This window comes from Apium graveolens, chromosome 7, assembly GCF_009905375.1.
Source record: "Apium graveolens cultivar Ventura chromosome 7, ASM990537v1, whole genome shotgun sequence".
Classification (NCBI taxonomy): Eukaryota; Viridiplantae; Streptophyta; class Magnoliopsida; order Apiales; family Apiaceae; genus Apium; species Apium graveolens.
In genome coordinates, this window is record NC_133653.1 from 112,655,956 (window position 1) to 112,675,370 (window position 19,415).

Genomic DNA, 19,415 nt, shown 5'->3' on the forward strand with positions numbered 1-19,415 from the left:
CCAAACCACTTTTTCTGATAACTAGGAAATCATCTTCGAGTTTACCACCTCTCCCGTATAATAGGATCCGTAGTTACAAACAACAATGGTGTTGTGGTTATATGCTTTACCTTTTTCCTCCTGCTTGCTATTTCTCCCCTTAGTTGAGGAATCCTCCAAACTATTACTTAAGCTTTTATCTCCCCCTAAAAGAAGGAATGTATGTTGTTGTTTGAAGGAGTTCTCATATATTACTTGGTTGGAAAAGAAATAACAAGTCATAGTTTGATCAACCATGTCCCTTTAAATGCTGCAAGAATGACTTCATTGTTGATCATCATGTTCACCAATCTTCCCAACTCCTTATACCTCCCAAATGTGAGATCACCGAAATTTACCAATTGTTATGTCCTGAAATTTTTAGGTCCTGAAATATTCTAATCCAATATGTAAATTTTAGGTCCCTAAGAGTTAGGTTCCAATCATAAACAGATTTGAGACCCGAAGTATCAAGAACCATGTTTAGGGATAGGGAATGGGATATGGTGTTTCTCTTTCTTCCTCACTGTGAGTGTGTAATTCTGTTTTGTGTACCTCACAAGTATTTCACTCTTCTCTTCACTCATGTTTAGACTCATTCTCACAAGTGTATCACTCCTCTCATAGCTCTAAAATCCAGCTGTACCTGCAAGGAAAATCACTTTAGCCATCCTTAAGGAGGTCACAGGTGGTGCAATGGGAGTTCGCAAATCCCCATCCTTGTTAGACTCGTCAGATAAATCTGAGTCATAATCTACAACTTGCTAGTTTCCCTTTAGGATTCCAGATTTGAACTCTGGGACGGTAAAAAATGATCCAAAGAATTTAGCATAAAGATCAAAGTTTCTTTCTAATGTCCGTGAAGACATTTTTTGTGACTCATCAGGTAATATCTGAATCATTGTCAACAAGTTTCCGATCTACACCTATGTCAGATCCACTATCCGTAGATGCATCCAGGGGATTTAAGCCTGGGGAGGTAGACACTGACCACTGACATATGACTATTGGATCAGTATCCTCTCCTAACACCCGTAAAGGCAATTGGTCCATTAAAGAACCTTGAACAATCGAATTTGACCTTAAAATGGTCGAAACTCTTGTTTCCGTCAACTTTTCCTTTGTGTGTGTAACCTATCCTTGTGCATCAAAAATTGTTTATGTTGAGGTGGTGACACTATATCGGATACCCTGACTGACAGACGAATTTTAATAGACGCACCCTGTTGAGAGGATGAATCTAGTAACTGTTTTGTGCCTTCAGTGATTACATCTTTTTGAGAAGATGTATGGGAGCTAGCAGTTGTCTCAGTTTTGATATATATCAACTTTGTAGGAGACAGAGCTGCAGGGCTGACTTCAGAACCTTCCTTATGTGGTGCACTAAGGCACTTTATCCCTCACGCTCATTCATACTTCATTTTAGTGGTAAAGAGTATTGGTTGGTTTTGTTTCTGTGTTTTTCTTTACAGTCTAGGATAGAAGTTGTGGGTTTTCAACCTCATGACTATCAAATGAAAGAATGCCATTGGAGGCCGAACATGCGTCACACAGTATCTGGAAATATAGATATAAAATGCACTTAAGATCTATAATGAATGAAAATTATGCATTTAATCTTTGAGAGAAATGATGTACAATAGTGATTTTAAAAGATTTTAATGAAATAAGCAATCACCACTGTAAATAGATGTTTGATTTTTCTCTTAAAAGTTGTTCAAGTGCACAAGTCTGTTTTAATGCCTAAAAAGATAAATGATTTGAAAAAGACACAGACTGATCACCTATCAGTATTAAGAAGAGAAAGAAAGATTTTTTTCTTTCAATATGAATGAGTTTTTGTAAAAGCATTGATCACTTAGGGTAAAGTCTAAGAAATTCTCGTTCACGTCAAAAGCTCCATAATCTATCTTTATAAATCTATTACCAACAATATTGTTTATTGATAAATAATCTTAATAAGAATAACTACGCTGCTAATTTTAAATTATAGTGAATCTTACAAATATAGCAACTCATATAAATTCATTAGAACTTAAAATCTCACAATTATCTGCAACAAAATATTAACAACATATCATTTTCTGATACTTGTCAAGTACTTTAGATACCAATAATTATGTTGCATCCTACTTAAATATAATTTAAATCATGAAACTGATTTGACATGGAATTATCTCACATCATAATTCAAATATATTAGAATATAATATGAATGAATTAAACCAATTATCTATCAAATAGGCATTAGCATTCAATTTCATATTCTATACAATTGTTAACTCCTAACAACTGTAATATCTCAGACAATATTGGTTCGATAAGTAAAGCAACATTAACCAACATTGTCTTGTTTGCAATCTTAGAAAAATATTTTAAGTTCCATATACCGTGATTGTTAAGGCGAAAACATGCACTAAAATTACACGCAAGTGTACGCGATCACAAGTAGTTTAAGATATAAATCAGATTTGTTCCCACAGAGATTGGTTTAGGTTAATTTTAGTCATGCACTTATGCAACAGAGTATGGTTATCGTTTAATGCTAAGACAAATAACAAATTATGTTGATTATACTAATTAAACTAGGAAACATTAACTAAGAGAATAAAAGTTGAATTACTGATATGAGATTAACATGGGATTCTAACTTCATTAAATACTTCATTCAAAGTCATTGTTCTTAACCTTAGCATGCAATGGTGATGACAACTAATCAGATAACACGAAACTAGTAAACGCCAACTTTTGTTGTACGAATACCCTTCTACCAGACATCCACAAAAGAGATAGAAGCTGAATAGACACCAATTATGCTTAGACCATGTATGTCTTTAGAATTTGAAAACATAACAATTTAATGCACAAGTTATCTATCATGATAATATAGGGCAAGTAAGATGGTTAAAATTACCTACGAATCATGCATAATAATTATACATGAACTATGCTAGCATGGCAAGTTCTAAACCTCTATATTCACTTTCGCTTCAATAGAGATTAACATATTATCTTATATGTTAGATACAAACATAAGACGAATAAGCACAACCAATACTAGGATATCAATCAATCACCACATACCAAGATATTGGAACAAATTAACTATAGAAATCCATAAGTAAATCCGTTAGAACCCCATGAAAACATGATAATAAATAATAAATGAGTACTAGGGTTCAAAGACAAATCAAAAACAAGCATCCGAAGTACAACTATAATGAAGAATACAAAAGTCTTCTTCTCTGTAGCCGTCTTATGCTCTCTAGGTCTTCTTTTTGCTCCCCCGGTCTCCTCGTCATAAAAAATATCTTTTTATCGCTATATATAAGCCCCTAGTGGACCTGGACTCTTAAAATCATCAAATTCCACTCAAAACAGGATTCTGGGGCAAAAAGGGCAGCGCAGCCGCGCTCAAATCAGCGCGACGCGCACGTTTTCGGCAGAAAAGCAGGTTGGGCGCGCCAGGAAGTAGGGTGGCTGCACAGGGTTTCTAGATTTTTCAGCTGATTCTTCTTTTGGCCGTATCTTGAGTTCTGCTCATCAGAATTAGGCGATTCAACTGCCCACGCGAAGCTAACGAGATTCTATTCAACTTGAGAATAAATTAGGCTTTCAATTCTTAGTGATTTTCAGCATATTTCCTTGAAAAGCTCCTTTCTTCATTTAACTGATGCCTGAAATGCAATAACACAAAAACATATAAAAAATACCAACAACTTGAGTCAAAAACACCAACTTAAGCTTGTAATGAAGCGTTCCAAGTAGATATAATATCCACTTATCACATCTCCTAACTTGAATCGATGTTTGTCCTCAAGCATAAACAGACTCAAAAACTATAAAACAAACCTAATGCATGAATGCAACTACGTGAATGCAACTAAACGATAATGCAATCGATCCCCTTAGAATAACCATAACCAAATGAATAAACCAATGCCTCTAAGAATGCAATGACTCAAAACAGAGCTTGAATAAATCCCATAAATCAACTCACAACCAGAAACATGCGTGTTTGAGGATGCTTAACATATATACTCTCGATACTAGATCAATAACCATACCTTATCTTTTATCAAAAAAATCACGTGTTTATAAACAGAATAGACTATAAACACATAATGACTCACAGCACCTCCTTTCTTCTAGAGTTAGACAATGATTCATGCTATTATTGAACACATAATAAAGATGCTTATTTGATCGTGCAATGAGCGAGGTCCATAAAAGATTTATGTAATAATACTCATGTAGCGAGCGTTAAGTTAGCGGATCCCTGACTATCAAAGCCTTAGGTCACTAGGCACAAAGTGCCCTAGAACTTAATAACTCGATTATTAAAGAGCCCACTCGTGACCAATTATGCTTAACACATATTTTTTTTCTTTTTTTTTCTCTTTTTTTCTTTTTTCTTTTCAATTTCTGAATGAGTGTGTTTCGCTCCATCTCATTGAACCCTAGACTACTCATAAAAATATTAGCCGGCTACTAGCCATTTGACGCCTAGCCTTATTCAAAACAAGCAATGAAATCCAAGCTTTTCTCCGGTTTAAAATTCAGTGTTCTTTTATCATTACGAGAGTAGCAAAAATTCTAAATATTACCAAGTGATTAAATTCAACAAATAAAAAAGTATGATCATGATCTAGCTCCACATCAATCTTATAAGACTTGTGAATTTTTTTCCTCTAGCATGCAAATCAATTCATTAAAACTTAAACAACCCTCTATTCGTCATCACTACACTCAAATTAACATCAACTTATCAGATAGCAACAGCTCAACCTAAGGGATCATATTATATGCATGCACATTCAACTAAATGAACTCACATAATAATACAAACAAATATGTCCTATATGAAAAATCATGCAAAAATATGAATGAAATACAATGTAACATGAATCTATATGAATCTATATGGACACACACAAACTAATCCTTACATCATCACCTCCAAACTTAAAATTTTCAATGTCCTCATTGAAGGTAATAATAAGGATTTCAAGGCATACCCAGTTAGCGGAAGGATCACCCTCTTCGGGTGGAGGATCATGTGGCCAATCAACCTCGACACCAGTGTCTCGAAAAACAGTATCGAGAGCGTGTGTCAAATATTCAGCAAAACATCGGGGGATGCCATGCATAACCTCAATATTCCAAATCAACCTTCTATACTGCGCATCACCAAGACCAAACCTATCAACTGTCTGAGGTGCACGAGAGGGACCATTTGTAAGCACGGGAGGAATCGGCCGGTCACCCTTTAGATTGTCATTGATATATTCCAACCCCTTGTCAGGGGATGCACCTAAGAATGCATCACTCAAGTGATCTGGTAGTGGGTTGAGCTCAAGTGTGGGAGCTTCTTCAATAGACGGCTCGAGACGCTCATAAGAAATTTTCAGCTCTGCTAACCCAAGAGAATCGAATGGCATATCCAACTTCCTCTTCCACGGAGGTGCATTCAAAACCTGCAGTTGCTCTGCTCCTTCTTCATCTTCACTATCAGATTCCCCTATTAAGGATCTCTCTAAGGTATCTAACTTTGGCAATTGCTCAAGCTCCGAATTCATGACAGAGTCGACCCGCTCTATTTCAAATCACTGCTTTTTATCTGTGGGTAACTTTATTGCCTTGAACACATTAAAAGTGACCTTCTGATCTTGAACCTTCATCATAAGCTCTCCCTTTTGCACATCGATCATAGTTCAGCCTGTAGCCAAGAATGGTCTTTCCAAGATGATGGGAATCTTCTTATATTTCTCAAAGTCTAGAATGACGAAATCAGTAGGGAAGATAAGCTTATTAACCTTAACCAAGATATCCTTCACTACTCCTCGCGGATAAATGATGGAACGATCAGGCAACTGCAAAGACATGTTCACAGGTTTTGGATCAGGTAGTCCAAGTTTCTTGAAAACGGACAAGGGCATTAGATTTATGCTAGCTCCCAAGTCACATAAACACTTGTCGAATGACAGATTGCCAATGGTGCAAGGTATCATGAAGTTTCCTTGATCTTTAAGCTTAGGAGGTAGTTTCTGTTGCAGAACAACACTGCACTCTTCCGTTAGAGCAAAGGTTTCCAACTCCTCAAGTTTTAGCTTCCGAGAAAGATTATCCTTCATGAACTTAGCATAGCTCGGCATCTGTTCTAGAGCTTCTGCAAAAGGTATGTTGATATGCAGCTTCTTGAAAACCTCCAAAAATTTGGCCAATTGCTTGTTGAACTTATGCTTTTGAAGCCTTTTAGGAAATGGAAGAGGTGGATAGACTTGTTTATCCCCTGTATTACCCTCAGGAGGATTTTTTGCAACCGTTTTCTTCTTCGGTTCCACCTCGGAATCCTTCTGCACAACTTTTTCAGCTGCAATCTGATTTTCTGGAATTGGCAAGGGTGCAGAGGCACCTGCATTCTGGCTAGAATTTACAGACTCTTCGTCTTGCTGAATTTGAGGGCTTACGACCTTTCCAGACCTCAAGGTGATGGCGTTCACCTCTTCTTTAACTTCCCTCTTGCCTGGATTGGGTTTTGTATCACTAGGAATCATTCCTGGTGGTCGATTCAAAAAGGCGTTAGCAATTTGTCCTATTAATTCTCCAGAGTCTTGATAGAAGCAGCCTGGCTTTGGCATATAAGAGCCTGGTTTATGCACATAAGCCTCAACTCCTCCATTGATTTTTTATTCGAAGATTGACCTGCACCTCCATGAGTTTGTTGTTGAAGTTGGAGTTGTTATCTTGGTGCAAATTGTTGCTAAAAACCAGGAAGATTGAACTGATTATTTCCAAACTGCTGGAACGGCTGTTGTATCACATTCTGATTGTTGCTCCAGCTGAATTTAGGATAATTCCAGTTGTCATGATGATAAGTGTTTAGAACTGGTTGTTGCGATCTCTGAAAATTGCTCACAAACTTAGCTGATTCACTAGACATAGCGCATTGCTCCGTCGCATGTGAACCTGCACACAGCTTACAAACACTAGTTATCTGATTAATACCATAGTTAGCCAAAGAATCAATCTTCATAGACAATGCCTTTAGTTGAGCAGTGATAGTCGTAGCTGTCTTCACTTCAAGAACTCCTGCTACCTTACCCTGTGGAAATCTCTGGGTTGGATACTGATATTCATTAGCAGCCATCAGTTCAATTAGCTCATAAGCTTCATCATAGCTTTTAGCCCATAGAGCTCCACCTGATGCTGCATTGAGCATATATCTCGAATGTGCTCCCAACCCATTATAGAAGCAATTTATCACCATCCAGTCAGGCATTCTATGATGAGGACACTTTCTAAGCATCTCCTTATAGCTCTCCCAAGCTTCACATAAAGATTCACCTGATTGCTGCGCGAACTGAGTAAGGGCATTCCTGATTGCAGTTGTCTTTGCCATAGGGAAGAATTTAGTGAGAAACTTTTGAGCAAGATCTTCCCAAGTAGTAATAGGACCATTTGATAGAGAGTGTAACCAACTCTTAGCTTTATTCCTCAGAGAGAATGGGAAAAGTCTCAGTTTTATGGCATCTTCGGAAACATTATTAAACTTGAAGGTGTCGCAAATCTCGATGAAATCCTTAATGTGCATATTGGGATCTTCCGTTGGAGCACCCCCAAACTGGACTGAATTCTGCACCATCTGAATTATGCCAGGCTTGAACTCAAAGGTATTAGCTGCGATAGCTGGCCTGACAATGCTAGATTGAATGTCATTGATCTTTGGTCGAGAAAAATCCATCAACGCTTTCATTGCTGTTGCCGGATCTCCCATTGTAATGATTACTTCTTCTTCACTTTCTTTTTCTACTGCTTCAATAGTTACCTTAAGAGATTGCGAACGTTTTCGCATACACGCTCTCCCGAGTACCTGAAACACAAATGAGTAAACCGTGAAAGTAAAAGAATCTGAGTCAGTGAACTTTAACGACCACTGATGTCAAGCACATAAACTAAAATTTAACACCAAGTCCCCGGCAGCGGCGCCAAAAACTTGTTAAGGAGAAAACACGCGCTAAAATTACATGCAAGCATACGCGATCACAAGTAGTATAAGATATAAATCGAAATCATTCCCACAGAGACTGGTTTAGGTTAATTTTAGTTATGCACTTATGCAATAGAGTATAGTTATCGTTTAATGCTAAGACAAGTAACATATGTGTTAATTATACTAATTAAACTAGCAAACATTAACTAAGAGAATATAAAAGTTGAATTACTGATATGAGAATAACATGGGATTCTAACTTCATTAAATACTTCATTCGAAGTCATTGTTCTTAACCTTAGCATGCAATGGTGATGACAACTAATCAGATAACACGAAACTAGTAAACGACAACTTTCGTTATACAAATACCCTATTACCAGACATCCACAAAAGAGATAGAAGCTGAATAGACACCAATTATGCTTAGACCCTATATGTCTATAGAATTTGAAAACATAACGGTTTAATGCGCAAGTTATCTATCATGATTACATAGGTCAAGTAAGATGGTTAAAATTACCTACGAATCATGCATAACAATTATACATGAACCTATGCTAGCATGGCAAGTTCTAAACCTCTATATTTACTTTCGCTTCAATAGAGATTAACACACTATCTTATATGTTAGCTACGCACATAAGACGAATAAGCACAACCAATACTAGGATATCAATCAATCACCACACACCAAGATATTGGAATAAATTAACTATAGAAATCCATAAGTAAATCCGTTGTAACCACATGACAACGATTAGTTCATAATCGAACTCATCGTCACCATAGGTTCCAATGAAAACATGATAATAAACAATACAAGAGTACTAGGGTTCAAATACAAATAAAAAACAAGCATCTGAAGTACAACTATAATGAAGAATACAAAAGTCTTCTTCTCCGTAGCCGTCTTATGCTCTCTAGGTCTTCTTTTTGCTCTCCCTGATCTTCTCGTCGTAAAAAACATCTGTTTATCACTATATATAGGCCCCTAGTGGACCTGGACTCTTAAAATCATCAAATTCCACTCAAATCAGGATTCTGGGGCAAAAAGGGCAGCGCGGCCGTGCTCAAACCAGCGCGACGAAAAGCGGCGTGGGCGCGCCAGGAAGTAGGGCGGCCGCGCAGGGTTTTCGGATCTTTCTGCTTATTCTTCTTTGGTCGTATCTTGAGTTCTGCTCGTCAGAATTAGGCGATTTAACTGCCCACGCAAAGCTAACGAGATTATCTTAAAATTAAAAATGAACTAGGCTTCCAATTCTTAGCTATTTTCAGCATATTTCCTTGAAAACCACCTTTCTTCATTTAACTGATGCCTGAAATGCAATAACACAAAAATATATCAAAAATACCAATAACTTGAGTCCGAAACACCAACTTAAGTTTGTAATGAAACGTTCCAAGTAGAAATAAAATTCGCTTATTAGTGATCCATTGAGTATTTCATCTATATCAAAGTATTCAGGAATTTTCGAGTAAGTATGAAAATTATTCTAAGTGGACAACATAAGGTTACTCTTAATAAAGTATTATCCTTATTGAACATAGTTGTACTTAAGAAATAATTTCACACCTTTTATATTAGTATAAGTGACTAAGGATAAATATTAATTAATTAGAGGAGTTCTAAATAATTTCACAAATACTAATACTTCATAATTAGTTCATAGCTAACTCTTAACTAAATATCATTAACTGATATAAGTCAAAAATTAGTACACAACTAATCATGCTACAATCATGATTCTGATTTCAGTGAATTCTTGAGATATATGCATTGCTAAATTCACTAAAACCAAAATCTCATAATTAATTTGTAACACATAAGTTATAATCAATATACTAGATATCAACTGTTGATAGATTTATTTATAATCAATCATGCTGCTTATTTACTTTAAGTTAGTTTGAATTATGGAACAAATAAAATCATTGAATTGATTCAATTTCCATTATCCAAACTACCCAAAATAAATACTAAATAATTAAATACTAAATATCTATGAGTTAGATACTAGCACTTAAATATTTATGATTATCCTTGAATAATTACCAATAGAATATATGAGTTATACACATGGAAATCACTTTCTGGATAATTAGTCATGTTTAGAAATACTTTCTAAGCATATAAAATATTGAAATTTTTATACACATAACTTAGAAAATACTTCAACTTTCAATATATTTGTGATTTTAGAAATAAGCATTGATTACTTAGAACAAAAATTATAAATAATATCACTAATACTAAAAGTATCACGATTATTCGTACAAGATACAAATAAATATGTTGCATATTATTTTAATATAATTTAAATTATGAGACTGATATGGAATGGAATTGTCAATAATCATAATTTAAATCAATTAAAATAATATTCAAACTTAATGTTATAATACTTAATCACCACAAATGTATATGACATTGTAATAATGATAATCAAGATAGTAGCACTAGATACGAGGTACTGGATTACTGATAAATTCACAAGTCCTTTAAATGTTGAAGATTTAATACTTGTGAACTTGTATGAAGAATTCCTTACATATGGTATTTTCAACTGATATGCAATGAATGATATCTTACAAACCAGTCTTGAAAGATTAACTTTAACAAGTGATTTAATAAGTGTTTCTGCAAGTGACTCTTTGACTAAAAGACATGCTCTCTAAAGTAATGATACCTCGTGTGAAGGTGCCTTGTCATAGAGTGTTCACATAGTTGTTGGATTTGAAGTTATATCATTACAAGAAATCAATCTTATTCCACGAAGTTGACAGCTTCCTGAGATGCTTTTCCTGTCACTTAAGTTGACAGCTTCAGAGAAGCTTCTCCTGTCTTTCTTACAACCTATGTAATCTATATCTGTATAGCCAAACATGTTAAGCATAATATCTTTAGGGTAGTTTACTCCCAGAGTTAATAGTCCCTTAAGATATCTAATAATCTTGTTAATAGTTGTACGATTGGATTCTCTAGGATCCACTTGGCACCTTGCACTTTGGCATCTTCTAAACATTATATCACTACACATATATAACATTATCTTTGTGCCTAGAGATAAGAGAGTTATTAATATGACGACTCTACTAGTTCATATTTAACTGTAACTTCAGTTAGAGTGCCATACCATGTCCTTGACGATTGCTTGAGTAGTATACTAGTTCATACCAACCTGAAGTGAGCTTGTGAAGAAGATCTATACAGAGTCCAATAGATATGCAACCGCAAAGTCCATGAACTGTTGTGCATTGACTTCTTCTTTTGACTCACCAACCAGGAGTAGACTTGTACACATCTACTAGAGTCCAATTCCAAGTTTAAATGTGCATCAGGTGCCTGATATGTCGTAATATCCTCAAGTCTCGTAACTGGTGCTTTCTGTCAGATTCTGCTTCCTGATAATAACCTTGCATCCAGTTTTTCCTTGTCCCTTGTAACAATGACATTGTCACCCAGTTTTGACTTCTGGTTATCCATGTACCAATTACCAAACTATCATTTAGTTTGGATACCAGCTTCCCTATAATTTGTTTGCTGACTGATTGAGTTCATCTTGATTTACAATCACCCAATCAATACGGATCTATCAGAGCTTCTGTAACTTTCTTAGTTTCTTTTTCATATAAAAAACTGGAGAATTAATCATTCACACTCATTAGCCATTCTAATCATTACTCCACCATCTGGATCACTTAAGAACTAGACTCTGTGAATAATATTGACATCAAACCCTTTGTCTCAGCAAATATGTTCTTTAGTGTCCTCTGATTTTCAATGTGGCGTTGTGTCTGACTAGTTGATCCTTCTATTTCTCCCCCTAAGCTGTTGTTGGGATTTCCTGAAAATCCTTACCCTTGATGGCTAGCTTCATTAAGATAATGGGTTGTGTATTACACTGCCATTCCACTTCTTAGATATGAATCATCAATACCATTAATTTCTCCTTTAACAGCTTGGAGCATAGAGTTGTTGAATTATGCACTTAGACTGTCTATAACCTTTTTTTGATCAACCACAAACGCCCTGTAGGTTGTAGACTCCACTGAGTAGCCATGAAGAATATCCTTACAAGTCTTAGCTACAATTGCTAAGATCTTCAAACAACTAAAAACATTTCATTATTTGCTTATGTAGAATATTCTGTCCAAACACTTTCAGGTTATCCAGTGTTTGCTTCTATTAGCCATTAACTCATTAGTGGTATTCATGTATACATCCTGATCGAGGCTTGATCTTACTTGTTGCAGACTGTGTTGAATGCTTCAGCCCTTTGGTATTTAGAAAGTCTTGACTAGCTTGACATTGTCCTTGTTGCTTTAATCAAGTTACGGTTCTTCCCTTGTACCACTCCATTATGACACGGAGCTCCCAATGCTGAATATATCTCAGAATGTTCTTGATGTTACAGATATTAATCAGAACTGCTTCTTGAATTCAGTCCTATTATCTGATCATAAGATCATTTCTTTTACAGTTGCTTCCAGCTTGATCTTCTGATATGATCAATCACCATCTGTGATGTCTTGTCTTGAGAATGCATAAACAACAACTTTGTTTAATAAGAGTAGTTAACCACCATCACTAAGGTATATATATACTTTGATGTGATATTGTCTTTGACTCCTCTTTTTGACATGCCTCACATCTGTCATCTTCTAAATTCCAGATGAGGCAGTCCTCTCACTAACCCCTTTTCACAAAAGAGTTCCTTGAGATGATGTTTAAGGGTGAGAGCTTCTAATGTCATAGCTAAACTTTTGTCAGATGAAGCTTTACAGTAGAAACCGTTGACTTCAACTTTCCTGAGTTTCTAGTTCGGCTACGAGCATATTCTTTCCTTACTCTAAGAAGAGCAAGCTTCTCAACCTTCCTGCTTGAGATGAAACACTAATCCTTCATTGAATTGACATTTGTCCTTTGATGCAGAACTGTCTGATAAGAGGATTTTTATCTTGATACTCCAGCAAGAAAGATGCTTTAATTGTTATCAGTGACACCAATGATTAGTTGTTATCAGTGACATAAATTATTGAGTCCATGATGACATCCCTTTTTCTGTTTAGCTTGTCCAGTAATGAAAATCCTTGCTGTCATCTCCAAAGATTATTGACGGGATAGCTTTTGTCAACCACATTTGAGTATGAGGCTCTTTCTATGATCATATACCTTTAGTATGAATTATCAAGAATACATATGAATCAATTAACCTGTTATGTCCCACTCACAAATGGATTAAAAGTTCTTGGTACCCAACTTTATTAGTTTGGGTCCAGATGGATTAGATATTTTACTATAAAAAAAGATAACAACAACTGCAACCTCATCATGCTAATTCTTATCTTTGACTGACCATTTTCTCCATTTTAATACCCGTGAAAAAAGTGTCTCTAGGCTAGGAGAAAAATGATTTCAACCTTACATAAGGAGGACTAGCAGTCTTTGCCCTATTGTAATCCTAAACATGCGTTTTCTACAATTAATGCAAGTACTAAGAGATGCATTCATGGCATAGAAATAAACAAGCATTGAATTAAGAATACATGGCATTCATTCAGAAACATTACGCATAAGAATTAAGTAAGATATGCATGATACGGAACAAACAGAATTAACAAATAAATCACTAATTCTATCTAGTCCAATCTTGTTGATGTATCTCATCTAGCTATCTCAATCCAAATATAAACTAATACATCTTAACAAACAATTCAGATCAAAGGAATAAATCTCAATATAATAGGATACAGGAGATAAGCATAAACAAAGGTCTTATATGTTGGAAAACATATATCTCACTAAAGCAATTAATCATGTTCAAAAAATATTTTAAACACATATTTAAGATCATCTAAAGTAACATGCACAAGTTAAACATCAATCCTAGTTACCAGAAAAATAATCTAGTGAACTAGTTCAACATGATCTACGTGTGATACTATCATTCTTGTGCGAGTGTTAAACATTTAAACACTAAGATCTTATCATGCATTGAATATTGAGAGCAACAGTGGTTCTAGAAATTGAAACTTGAGATATGTGAGTTGGACCATCTCCAGAGATTGTTGTAAAAGCAACATATTCATGATCTCCCTTCTCGTCATCTGATCCATCCCAACTCTTTCCCGTGCACTATAAGTTTTGATTGGCTGCTTTTATAAGAAAACATTCCACCTTTGTCTCAACTCTTCAACTGTATCCCTACCCATCCTTCTTTGTCAAGCTTCTTATTCTGTTTTAGCAAAATCCCTGATAGTTACTTGACACATATTGCTTGTCAGAACTATAACTAATAAATCTTGTTTATGTCCCAATCTCAGTCTTGTAACCACCTCTTGAATTGAATCTGTAAAACTCTCTGCTTCGGAATAGAAACACTGCTCTGACGTCCAGTCCCTCGAGTACTTCTACCTGAGCTTCCTCTGATTCAGCTATCAGTAACTCTTACATTCTGTCCCGAGGTTCCAACTATACTGCATGTAACTGAGATGTTTGTATGTCCCCACCATTCTCTCTGACCTCCACAATTCCTGCCTATATGATCTCATTAATTCCCGGATAAATGTAGCACTGGTACAAACCACTGCGTGACTATAAAATCTGGAATCATTATAGTTGTCTTCAAAATCTTCGAGAAAAATTGTACCCATAGAAATTTCATTCATTTCCTACATTTGAAAATCCAGTGGTATCCTTGGGAGTAAGCCTTTGAGGAAGTTTCACAATTTTCTTTTGTAGGTCTTTAAATTAAAATCTTTAATTTACTAAAATATTAATAATAAATTAATTTAGTTAAATTTATAAAATAAATTTATTTAAATTAAGTTCATAAATAAACTTATTTAAATTAAATTAATAAAATAAATTTTCTAAATCAAATTTTACTAAATAAATTTATGTAAATGAAAAATTAATAAAATACATTTATTTAAGGATCCTCATTTGTGTATCAATAAGTCTGCTTTGATACCATTTGTTAGGTCTCGAATTATCGTAGAAGGGGGGGTTGAATACGATAATCACTAAACTAAAAAATTCTTTCGAATTTTTTTGCGGATATAAAATTTAATGTCCGGTTAGTGGTTCTGTGTTCTTGAGGTGAATAGTGTTTGAGAATATAAAATGAGGAACATAAGATATTCGGGGAAATATATATTCATATATAAATCCGCGAGGAGTGTTGCTAAACTCCGGTAAATAAATTAAATGGCTACAATCTAAGAACAACAAAGTTTCTAACTTCTACAAAGATTTACAAATTAAATCTTATACAATGATCTAGCTTTTGTTTGTCTAAGGATTTAATTATCGGGTAACATTTATAATGCCCCTATGAATATACAAGAGTTAAACGGGGTATTATAACGTTACTCCGGTGAGAAATTATACGGATATACAATTTGCTTGAGCTTCTCTGAAAATATTTGCTTCTATTTTATCAGCTCTCTTGTTGGAGAAGAAGATAAACATTACAAGTAAATTGCATCTGCTGCTGAGTGTAATATTTATATCAATTCAAAATATGTGGCTAAAACTGAATCATAAAAATTAATTGATAGTACAATAAAGATGTGGTTGAGGAGTAACTTGCGACCAGGTACAATTCTGTAACTTGCGATTAGAGGGGAGTTGCCTTGCATTTCCTAACCTGCGACTAACAAAACCAACTGGCGAATGTCTTGGTTTCTTTATTTACTCAATTCTAACTAGCAACTAACTAATTACCATCCCTGTTGCTTGGTTTCCTTTATTGTTTATTTGATTTTTTTTCCTTTTTTCTTTTGTTTTCTTTATTTCTTTTGTTTTCTGTTTCTATTTTCTTTTTCCTTTTCTCTTTTCTCTTTCCTTTTCTTTTCTTTTTGTTTTTCTTTTTCTTTAAGTTTAAATTGTAAATAAATTAATTTATAAAATAAACTTATGTGACGACTGAGAATTTTTCGACTTAATTAAGTCAATAAAGTATGTTTTATGTGATGTGATTATAATTATGTATTTAAGTGTTGATTAATTGTCTTTGCTATATATTAGAATATAGGAGCGTAAGTAAAAATGTTCCAATTTAAAGAATCAACTTAGGAGTTAAGCTGTGGTGTCGGGCCGTCAGGTAGAACGTAACCCTTCCTAATAATGATAAAAAGAATATAAAATGGGAATTGTGTGTGATTGAGTGAAATGAATGTTTAAATAAAGTATTTCGTCCTAAGTGACGTGTCGGTCGATAGTGATAATGAGAAGCGTAATCGAAACGCTGAGCGTCGGGCCGTCAGGCTGAACGTGACCCGATACGCGTAAAAAGGGATAAAGAATTAAAGAAGGATAAATTCTATGATCAAACCTGAGTCGTTATGTGATCGTATATGTGTGATTGCTTGTCTGTGTGCATGACTATGTGCTCTGTGACATTTTTATGAATTTAAAAGGAATTATTTGATTTAGATAAAGGTTTATTTAACCTTCGCGCATTTTTATAAAATTATCTAAGTAAGATAAAAACATGGGATTTATTTTGTTATCTTCATAATAGTCCTAGGGACTTTCTAAAAATAATGAATGGATTTATTTGGTAGACATTGTATTTTAAATTGATTTTTATGTGGAAAAATGTTATTATTAGCACGAACTTGCGAAAATCATATAAAATCAACCGTTCGTTAAAAAGTCTATTTTGAGTAATGGTTGAAAAGCTAATTTCATGATCTACGTATTAAAATTATCAATTACAATAATTTTTGACTTTCTGAGAAAGATATATTTTATATTTGATTTTTATCTTAATTAAGTAAAAAGAAAAGGGTTAATCAAACAAAGGAGGGAATTAGTTAATTACTAAAATGCCCCTGCCCTCTAAGCTTATATAAACTCCTATCCTCCTTCTTCCTCTCTTTTCCACCCGGCCACACTCTCATTCTCTCTTTTTCTCTCATCTCTCTCACTCTCGAAGCTCTCTCTTCTCTCTCTCTCTATTCCACTCGGTATATCACTCTTCTACACTTGATTTTTTATGGATTCTTCCATGGAAATTTATTCTTGTTCCATATATGAGCTTTAATCCTATTGCATGTATAGTTTGATACTTGCATGTGGGTTGTGTGTGTGTGTAGGTTCGGCTATGCCGAATTGTTGCTTTATAAGATTGATTGTGATTGTGGTTAAGGCCGAATGATCTATAGTACTTAAAAGGGGTCAATTCTAATTTAGATGCTTGTTTTGATCATAGAGATTAATTAAGGATTGTATGTGAGATTTTTGCTTAATTGGATATATTTGATTCGAATTAAAGTATAAAGAAATGAGGAGATTTATTTGTATTATCTATAGTTGTCGTGTCGGTTTAAAGATGACTTTAGGATCGATACTGCAAGTTTTGCCGTTTGTTTATTCGTATAAGAATTTCTAGTAAAAAGAGCTATGTGTACTAATATAAAGTATGATTTGACTTCGAATGTGATAAGGATGTTTATAAGATGGTGATCGAGTTTATAAAGGTGTAAAAAGTTAAGAGTAAAGTTATATGTCGTGTGATGTGCTATGTTCTTATGTGTATAAGCCATATTCGTATACTCGGGTCAAGAATATAACCGAGTTATCATATTGAGTGATCGTTCCGGGAACGAGAGTTGAGAACTGATTAAGATTTTGGATTTTATTATAGATTCGGAGCATGAGGGCATTCAGGCTAGGAAAGGAAAGGGTATACTAGGTGGCAGTAGTTCAACCTTCAGGAAAGCAAATTCAGGCAAGTAACTCTCATTACTTGTAAAAATGATTATAGAGAGGTTATTGTTCATACCATGTAGAGTATGGAATTGTTACTTAATGAACCCCTGTTAATGACTTGAGATAACCTGTGTTCGATCTTGATAAACTGTTATTGATAAGCTTACTGATTCAACCCTTTGGTAGCTTGTCCTTTCTTTTCAAGTTATTTATTAAGCCATAAATTGTATTGAACCCTATAATTATCCTTGCGAACCCTATTTAATGATACCTTATTTCCTGATCGCCCTATTGATCCCTAAACAGATGTTGATCCTTCTAACTTAAGTACCTTGTTATCCTTGTTACAGAATCCTTAAGAATTGTTCCTTGTTTATCTTTGAATCACTCCCTGAACTCTGTTTTCTTAAAATTTGACTTAAGAATGAGTTTTGACTCGAAAGAGTCTGAATGATTTCATATTCTTGGTAATGATAAAATGGATTTTAGAAAACCTATTTGTTTTTTTTCCAACTCAAGGTTTTCCAAACGAATTCCTGATGGATTGGATTGGGACGTAAGAGGCTAGTGGGACTAGTCCAGTCATGGTAAGAGGCTAGCGGGGCTAGTCCAACTTAAGGCTGAAATTATGCTGATTGGTACCTTAAAGACCGGATGGAGGTCGGTACGGGCTGATCACCCGTATTATAATGAAATGGAAAGATAAAGTGATCCAATCAAGGGTTTTAAATGATTATTTAAAAGGGAACTGGAACTTTTGTTCAGTAAATTGATTCTTAAAAATGAATATGGTTTATATTGTTTTGAAAAGAGTTGATTGTGTTAACATGGAGCTTAAAGCTCGAGAACCCTGATTTTAATCTATAGATCATAAAAATTTGATTCTATATAGTGAAGTATTGTTGCTTTCTTCTTTCTGAAAGATCTATTCTGATCCTTTAATGATTTGTGATGAATGTCGGCTTTCGTCCTGCATTGCGCCTTGTTCCTTGAAAGCCCCACATTATCCTTCATAACCTTTCCTTAACCCAAAAGATAGAAATCTGCCACCTAGAACAAATAAAGTAGAATGCCCTGAGTTTGGTAAAGTATATTAAGAATTTGATATCGCAGAACTACTTTATAGTTACTTGCTGAGTTTTATACTTATATATTTTGTTATAATCTAACCATGGCAGTTAAGCAGGAAGATGGCCAGGCATAGGCACACTGCTCGTAAGAGCGTACCTGGTGGTCCCTATCGTGTTGAGGGCTTCCGGTTGCCAGAGCAGGTAGTAGTATTTTTGAGTGAGCGTGTGCCTAGAAGGAAATCTGTAAAGATACAATGGGTTATCTGTCGGTTCCCAGCCGGAATCGATATTGTTTATTTAATAATATTTTGGGGTTGTAAGTTATATTTTATGATTGGTAGTGGTAATCTTGTCTCATAGTTTATCCTGTTTGATCCTGTTGGTATTAATCGGGGTTTATACATATTTAATTATTAGAATTAAGGTGTGTGGATCCTCATTTCCTAACCCCGAGATTGAGGGCGTCACAAGTTGGTATCAGAGCTAAGGGATCTGGTCCCTGAGATAAGTTAGGAATAATAAAACGGGGGTATTTTGGGTATACGTATATCGCGAGAGAGTTCGACTCATATAGAGTTGAGTTAGACTATTAAGTATAGTCTAAGGTAAG

General features: G+C 34.8%; 1 non-coding gene across 1 annotated transcript; it reads left to right on the forward strand.

The window, feature by feature from the left end:
• The first annotated feature begins 7,298 nt into the window (after window positions 1-7,298).
• On the forward strand, window positions 7,299-7,403 carry LOC141676236 (small nucleolar RNA R71). Its single transcript, XR_012556836.1, has one exon. It is a non-coding gene; the product is annotated as a small nucleolar RNA R71 (small nucleolar RNA).
• The last annotated feature ends 12,012 nt before the right edge of the window (window positions 7,404-19,415 follow it).